Raw genomic sequence first — 9,346 nt, forward strand, 5'->3', positions numbered from 1 at the left:
ATGTCATATCATTACTTTCAATCCTTAGTACCAAACACAGGACCCGAGGCATAGAAACTGAATAAATAAATATGTATGGAGTTTAAAAGGAGGTAGGTGACAATATCAATGTCTTTGCATCTGAGCCTTTTCCAGCACAACTGCCAGACAATTTCAAGTCCCCTCTTTCCTTTGTCAGAATCCAAAGATAATGCATCTGTTATGCTTTGTGCCACAGGATCCATCTTGTCCTTTCTACTATTTGGAGGGTTCTGCCCTGTTACTTTGCTCCTTCTCCTTATTTTATTTCATTTTTTTGTAAGGTCCAATAAAAATTCTAACTACAAAGTAAGACAGTCACTCTAAAGTTCCAATTCAGACGTAAAATAAGAAAGAGTTACAAATGAAAGCGACTCCATTTTTTTCTCCTGTTGGTAAATAGTGTTGGTAAGTTGGCACATACCTTTCCATATTTTTCTTTGTATGCAGACATATATACACACCTATCATATATAGAGCTTTTTGTTTTATAAACAATATCATACTATAAATATTATTATTGCTTTTTCCACTTGTATTGATAAACAATTTCATGAAAATATGTAAGTTGAAAAATAATACCTACACCTGGAAATTTAGGTAACTTTTTTTTTTAGTCCCACATTTCAAGTAAAATCTATATATTGCTATATTTTGTTTCAGCAAGTTTAAAAATGACTATTTATATCTTACTAGAAATATGAGGATTTTAATTCCCTTTTTTTTCTTGCCATTTTACCAATAAACGTATTTTAAAATATTGGTTAAATTTGTATTCCATATTTTTATTATTATGACTATGTACACATTTGTTTTTCACTGCTGAACCAAGTAGTCTCTGGGATAACGTTTTTCCCTCTTGAACAGCTTCCCAAGTTCGTTTTCCCTCATTTGTTTTTTCATAATTTTCTCCTAGTATGAACATTTGGCTAAATCTTCCAACATCTGAAATAAGCTCTGTAAAATATCTCTAAATAGAGGTTTTCACAAAGTTTAAACCAGCTTCATAATCTAACAACCCCATTTTTCATAAAGGTATCTTTTGGAGTCCTCTTTTATCTGTTCCACTCTGGATTTCGTAAGTATACATCTGCCATCTGATTGTTCTGGGACTTTCCTTCCCAGTATCCTAGGAATAGCTTTCATTTTTTATCTCTTTTGGGTTGCCTGTTTCTAGAATCTCATGTCTTTTTTCTTGATTTACTTGCTTATTATGTTGAGACATTTTTTGAGTAGGTACTTGAGAAAGAGTTTGAGGCAGTAATATTTTTGCTACTTCACTCTTCTGAAAATATTTTTATTCTACCTTTATTCTTAATGGGTAGTTTCAAAGGGAATAGAATGCTAAGTAGACATTTATTTTCACTCAGAATTTTGAAAGCATTGGGCCATTGTCTTTCAGCTTTCATTATCAGTCACGTGATGCTGTTCTTATACAAAAGTCTTTGTATGTAAATTCCTGACTTTTTGTATGTGATAAGATCTTATTTACTTCCTCTCTGGAAGCTTTTGGAATCTCTTCCTTAACCTTGGTTTTTGAAATTTCCCAATTAGTTGCCCTGATCTGTGCCTTTAAAATTTTTATTTTGTTTTTAATTTTGTGGGCTCTTTTAAACTGGAAACTCATAGCCTTCAGTTAAAAGACATTTTATTTTGTTATTGATTTATTAATTTTCTCCACACTACATTCTAGGCATTTGATTTCTGTTATACTTATTAATTGGATTTTAGTACTTCATAAATTGAACTTCTAGCATACTAAGTTTTTATTTTCTATCATCTAGCTCTGTTTTTTCTGTTCTACTTTTTGGAAAATGTTCTGTTATTTCTTTCAATTCTTTTCCTGATTAAAAAAAAAGTATTATATATATATTTTTTCTTCAGGAATTAATTTTTGTCAGAGTCCTTCTTTACTTCTAGCATCATTTTCTTTCATTGATATATCTTTTTATGTTATTGAAATATGAGCTACCATTTAAACATAGCTCTGAGTTCTTTCTATTTTTTTTTCATTCTCTATATTTTATGTTGAAAACTTAACACCAAAAAGTTTTTTAATCTTTGAATCCTTAAGAAGCAGAAATTTATTTTTGAAAAATAAAAAGCAGAAACTCAATGAGTGGTCAGAGCTTAGAAATTAGTAGTCAATGAGGTGGACAGCTAACATTTTTAAAAGGACTTTTCCCAAATTTCAGAATTAATAGGCCTCTTCCATGGGGCAGTTTAGGATCTTCAGAGAAGGATACCGACCTCCTGTAATTAAAATGAAGAGAAGGAATCTGAGATCCTGTCCTTCCAGGATCGGTCTTTTGACTTCATCCTCTTGTTTTCTATGTGGAACCTTTACCTCTTACCCTTTTCTGTGCTTCGTTTGCCGAGCTCAAGAGATTTCTCAGTTCACTTTCTGCAGAATATACACTTCTTTCCATTCTATGGAGAGAAACAAGGGTAGGTAGGAATGACAATGACAGTTCCCCAGACTTTCAGACAATCCACTTGTTTTTAGTCCAACCTCTTCACCGCCATCTCCTTTCTGCCTACTGCCTGTGTTCCCTGAGGTTTGCTTTCTGTGGGGCGAACAGGTTGTTTCTATTGGGTATCTTATTTTCTTCTTATTTCCTCGGCTCTGCTAAGTCATTTCTCAGTCACCCTTTCCAAATTCTGACGAATCCTATTTTGTATGACAATTTCATACAAAATACTTCAGTTTAATTGAAGACTAAAAATATTTTCTGTTCTCTTTGTAGTCTCAGGGGAGAAAAAGGCACATTTTTTTGGTGATTTTTAACTAATTTTGATGACTTTTGGATTTGCGAGTGACTGGACATATAACTTCTGCCACCACCCTACAGTCTTTTTGTCTTAAACTAGACCATATGACAATTTTTACTCCCATTCATCTTGCTCTGGTTGAGATAAGGAAGTGTCATCAGTTTGAGGATTTTTTCATTAGATCTTCATGGAAGAATCTTCTTGCTCCTCCGAACTCACTTTAATGGTGTACTTGTGCTTACTTGGTAGGGTTTCTTATAAAGAATGGCATGATTCAACACAAAAAAATGAAGTGTTTTAGAAAATTAAACCTGCATAAGGCACTCGTTCTAACACCTTTAAGTCCTGAAATTATGTTTCAAAAAAACAAAAAGTTAGATGGTTTAAGGCAGATTTTAATGGTATATAGGAAGGGCTTTCGAGGCACAAGAAACTTTACCAAGAAAGATAGGAAAACTAGGGAAATAATTCAATGTCTTCAGGAATATTGGCTAACATATTTGTGATATGTAGATAACAGTAGAAGCAGCAGCAAAAACTACCACTCAAGTGCTATCATTTACTGACTGCCTGTTAGGCACAAAGTCCTTTATTTATTTTAATTTCACTTGACTCTTATTACAACAGTATTTCAGATAAATAATATCACTTTTTAATTTGTAAATGAGAAAATGGAACCTCTCTGAGGTTAAGTAACTTGCTAAAGTAAATGGCAGAAATGAAATTCAGCTCAAGCAAAATTTCTTGTGTTTCCTCAAAATCATAAAATTTGACAACAAAAGGTTATCTTGCTATTGGGAAGTCATCAGAGTGATGCATAATTCTGGAACCCATCAACCACTGTATTGAAAGAGAGGATATTGAAAGAGTAGAACTTTTCACAAAGAAAGAGTTTTGGTGTACAGTGGCTAAGAAGAGTAGATTTCTTTCCATAGGCCCATAAAGAATGTAATCAACTACTCCTGAGAATAACATTGGCCAAGAATAGCAGAAATCGGTACTCTACACCCAGGTCTGCTAAGAACTAAATGCAAAGACTTTAAGAAAGTCATCAGCCTTTTGGGGCAGTATTATTATTAGTTCATCTGCAAAAAAGAAGGTTTGGATATATATTATTAAATGGTCATAAATAAAAGATTGAAAGAGAAGAATATACTCAATGACAAACACAAATTTAGAATTCAACTCTAAGAAGAATGCCTGGAATATAAAAGTCTAGAAAAAGTTAAGACTTCTTTATATGTTGTAGTTAAGACTTCTCTATATGAAAATGTTCAGAGTATGCTGGGTGTGGGAAAAATAATGAGAAAGTTCTAGAACCACAGCTTGGGGTCACAGGTATAATATTAAAAGATGGATAGAATTTTAAAAAATAAATAGCAGAATCTCTCTATTTCTCATTTATTTTCTCAATTGAACACTCTTGGTTTCCTATGCAGCATTTATGCAGTCTTCCTCATCTTCTTACTAACAAAATCCTGATTTTAGGAGATACTCATACTTTCTCCAAGCTAGTTTTCCCTATTTGTAGCTTTCTGGGTGGATCCCACTTAGCTTAATGCAGCTGAACTACTTTGATATGTGGATAGGATTGCGACATAAGGTCACCCAATTATTCTAGACGAAAGGTCTAATACTCTTTTTAAGAAAACATGAAACTCAGACTGTTGCTGGTAGTTATCGTATGACTGTGAGCAGAACCAGACTTATTAAGACGTTGATGATGTAAGCAGTGGGTCGGAAAGATGTAACAAACAAGCAGACAGGATAATACCGTTGAACTACAAATTAACGAATCCTGAAGCCTGATCCACCTCTGAAAATTACACATACCCTGACTATTTCAGGCAGTTTAAGTTGGAATTGCTGTCAACTAAGTAACTCTGTGTATACCACAGATAATACTCTGTGTTTTTTATTAAGGAGAATGATCACCAAACTGGAACAAATAGACCATACGTTAATAGGTGAAAATCAAAGCTCTGGATATATCAGACAGTGTTAGACAATTTGGCTCTTTGGAGTAAGTTCAAGCTCTAATGCATTTTGCAAATGCATTAGAAAGTTTGGATATACATTATTACACATAATTTAGTGATGTGATACCCAAAATACAATGCTTGCATAGTCACAGAATTACTGCAGATAATCTTAGAGATCTTAGAGACCTGAATAGGTATGGATTCTAGAAATTACAGACTTTGTGTATCTCAGGGAAAAAAGTCTGAAATGAACAAGAATTAGATGATTTGTGTGTGCTGTTAAAGTGGTGACGTGGTGATCCTCATGAGCTGACGTGACTATACTTAAGTCACGCCAAATTTACTTCATTTCCTTTATGAGAAGGTTAACAAACAAATAGATAGGACTAATTTCATAAACAATATATCTAGATTTCACCAAAGAATTTGACAAAGACTTAACACCATTTCTTGGCAGACAAGACAAAGAAATATGTGATAGATGATAGTATAGTCAAAAATCGCAGCTGGTTTAAAACTTGTAATATATGAATTTTTTATTATTGGATAAATGCCACCTTGGAGTGAGGTCTGAAAGGCTTTTCTCAAATGATCAGTCTTATTGAATAGTTTGCATAAATAATGAAGGTGAAGCTACAGAAGTTATTCTTATCAAGATTATTAGTGCCCTCAGGTTGGGTAAAAAGGATAGTGACTGATCCGAAAATGAGAGAATTTTGATTAAAAAATGACCCCATAAGCTTTAACAATCATCTTTTTAGAACAAGAGCACAATTATTAGCAGTTATTTTTTCATTTTTTATAAATTTTATTGGGGAATAATGGGGAACAGTGTGTCTTTCCAGGGCCCATCAGCTCCAAGTCGTTGTCCTTCAATCTAGTTGTGGCGGGCGCAGCTCACTGGCCCATGTGGGAATCGAACCGGCAACCCCGTCGTTCAGAGCTCACACTCTAACCAACTGAGCCACCTGGCCACCCCAGCAATTATTTTTTTTAAAATCTCAGACTTAGGAGGAAAACATATTAACTTCCCAAGAATAAGATGGTCAAGGTATGTAGAAAGTGTGTAAATATGGTGTGTGTGTGCAACTGTGTGTCTGTTTATGTGGACAACTTTCAAAAAACAAAACAAAAAAAAACGTACATATGGGAGATGAAATTCCTAGGCAAGAATTTAATCAAGACTTTACAGCCCAGTAATTGGCCCATGTTTTGTACCTTGTCGGTCTAGGGGTGGGAGTAAATTTGGAGGGAAGGTAGTGACTGTAATACTACTCTGTACTATTAGTTTGAAGAACTAACAGCATTGTGAGGAAGACAGTCTTATTACATTAAGGGACCATTAGGAGCGTAGAGCTCCCTCGGTCTCATAGAATTGTATGGTCCTTTCTCTTTAAATAAATATTTGTACTTTGGAGGGGTGTGTGTGTGTGTGTGCGCGCGCGCGTTTCAAAATTATCCACTAATCACTTGGAATAATAAAGACTTATGTGCCTCTCAATATGTGTGATCTTGAAGGGTGGTTGAGATTAAGATCCTTATATCCACCCTAAATTCAGAAGGCCAAAGACCACCACTGATTCCCTGTTGGAGCCACTGAGGCATTTTTGTAAAAAGAATAAATCAAGCCTTGGTTGGAGAGAGGAAGGGATTGGCAGGATAGCTCCTGGGCTAAAAACAACCCCTTTGTATAGACATTAATCTTTCCCTAAAGGTTTTTTAGGCCTGCTAAAAATCTGAAGAGGGCAGAGTCTCCCATAGCATTTTGTAGCCATGGAAACAGGTGGGCAAACTGCCCTACCTTTTAAGACCCTTCTAAAATCTGCTGGTGTCTAAATGGTGGCAATTAATTAAAGTTATTTAAAATCAGTGTATGGGCTTACCACTCACGCCATAGGCCATGTGAGTGTGAACTCTGATCAAAAAAGGAAGGTGGTCATGACAATAAAGGCCCTAGAAATGACTTCGTAAGTAGAATAGCTGAAAAACCAGAGAGTTTCTTCCTAAATAATTCAGAAGGAAAACTGAAATGATTAGAGAGGCTTAGAAAGGTCATGGACTGCCTTGTCACGTACTGAGCTTTTCCACTTTCTTTACAGAAGCTTGAGGACAAACACTCAAGGATATCAATGATGGGATCCCTACACGGTCCAGGAAGCTCCATTATCTGTCAAGTTTTTCCGAAGATAAAATCTTCTCAGTCTTCCTCTGGGCCATAAAGGAAGGATCTGATGTTGCTACACTGGTTTTCTTTCAGGAATGGACCGTCAAAGGCATACTCATACTACAAGATTTCTTTCTTAACGGCCTTCTTTTTGAAACCTGTTGAATTTCTAGACACCCCACCTGAAAACCCAAATATATACATATTTTTAAACAGCTGAACAAGAATGGAAAAATAAGTTTTCTCTGAATCTCTTCGTATTTCTTATTTTAACAGGATTTTTAAATGTGTGCTCATGTTCAGGTCTGACGTAAAAGCTTCAGATATCCCATGACGCGAGTTGCTTGCACCCACCCCTCCCCCCACACCCCACCCCCATTTCTACAGCATGTCAAGAATTTTATTTCTTTCGTGCAAAGGTTTTAACCTTTGAATTAAAACAAGATACTGGAAGTCAGTGGGAATTTCTTTTGTTTGGGTCTAATGTTAAGTGCTCGTAAGATGCCAGGTAGTGTTCTAAGTGCTATATTGGGTGGGAATATTTCATCCTTGCAACATCTGTGTGGTGAAGATTCTGTCTTATTCCCTAGTTTTTGTTATCATTGGAAACTGAGGCATGGAGAAGTTAGGCCACTTTCACTTATCAAATTTTAAGATTTTGCTATATTTTCTTTAGAACTTTCAAAGAAATTAAAAGCAATTACAGAGTTAGTGGACGCTTTCTACGTACCTCCACCCCATCTCCGCATTCCTTTGCTAGAGGTAACCAATATGCTGAAATGTGTATGTTTCACACGCTTTTAAAAAATTTTAATAGTTTTTTACATGTACCTCCATCGTAACAATAGAGTATCATGTATGTGTCTTTAACTGAGCAAATAATATCTACCATACATACAACATACCCTGCAGTTGGTTTTTGTAACTCAATAATTTAATACTGCAGTTTTTTTTATTACCCAGTGTCTATACTTTTTCTGCTTTCCTGTGTTTTATTAGATTGATAAAATTCTCTTTATTCCTTTTTCTTTGTTATTTTGGAAACTATGCTTCTATTCTTTCTGGGGTAACCCTCAAATGTTTAACACACATACTTAGCTGTATTATTTACTAATGGAGTCTAAAATTATGAAATACTCTGGCTTACTCTTTATCAAGACACAGATCTTAGCATGCCTTAAGCATCCTCCTTCTTCCCTGATATCGTTTTCAAAATTTGAGTTCCACTTAAAAAAAGAATGACACAATGTTATTTTCTCTGAGTCGTTTCAAAAAAAATTGAGAAAACTGTATAGTGAGGTTGGTTATATAGAAACGGACCTTATATAATCCCTTTTTCCTGCTCTTTTCTCTTCACCTAGTACAAGCCCAACTCTTACAGTCTTTATCAAGTATCCTCCAAGAATTCTTCACTGCCCATCTTAGCCCAGTGATGAGTCCACATCTGAAATTTTTTGCACCATTGACCGTGACTTTCATTTGACTGTCAATCATGAATTATATTCTGGTATCGTATAATCTTGGCTTTTGATTGAACTCTTTATTGCTGTATGGATAGCTCTCTACTTCTTCTTAAGTAGGCATTGCATTCCTTGAGGATAAGTATCATAGTCTCATAATTCTTTGTAACCCCCGATTGAGGCTTTCACACAGCAGGTGCTCAATAAATGCTTTCTTGATTATCTATCAGTAAGTGAAACATTCCCAAAGGGATTGAAACTCAAGATTTAGTGTTTGGTCATGAAGGAGCCATGGTGTTAACTGATGAATTGTGGAGAGACTGCATGCTGTGTAATGTGAAGAGAAATGTCTTAGACTGAGAGAGCAGTTTACCCAACACCCAGACCATGCTAATCAAGCTGTTCTCAATTCCCTTCCTGTGAGCTCCTGAACATATGGACATAGTTAAAACTTCTAGTGCAAGGCAAGAAAAAACACTGAGCCATTGAGCAGTGAGATAGCCAAAAACCTCACACAACTCTCAGCACAGGAACTGACAATGACCAAACCTATTAGGTAAGTTTGCATGAGGTACAGCTTACCAGTAATTTTTTTGCCTGTAGTTGTCATAACTTCAGTGTGTGCACGTGTGCATGTGCGTGCAGAAATGTGACAGGATACAGAAGCAATACAGCCCAGTAGGAAACACTGTAATGTAAAAGTTGGAATAAGACGAATGTGGATTTAAATCTGGTTGTATTACTAGCTTTTTGTGACCTGGGATAAGTTACTTAAACTGTTTGAGCATCAACTTCCTTGTCTGGAAAATGGGTATAAAATATTTGGCTTAAGGGTTATTTTTAAAGAGTCGAAAATATACCGTTGCACGGAAAATGTGTTGGCTAGTACATTGGATAGCACATGATAGCTAACATTTGAATTTTTATTGGAAAAAATCCAGTAAGATCAA

The sequence above is a fragment of the Rhinolophus ferrumequinum genome, chromosome 14 (assembly GCF_004115265.2).
Source record: "Rhinolophus ferrumequinum isolate MPI-CBG mRhiFer1 chromosome 14, mRhiFer1_v1.p, whole genome shotgun sequence".
Lineage (NCBI taxonomy): Eukaryota > Metazoa > Chordata > Mammalia > Chiroptera > Rhinolophidae > Rhinolophus > Rhinolophus ferrumequinum.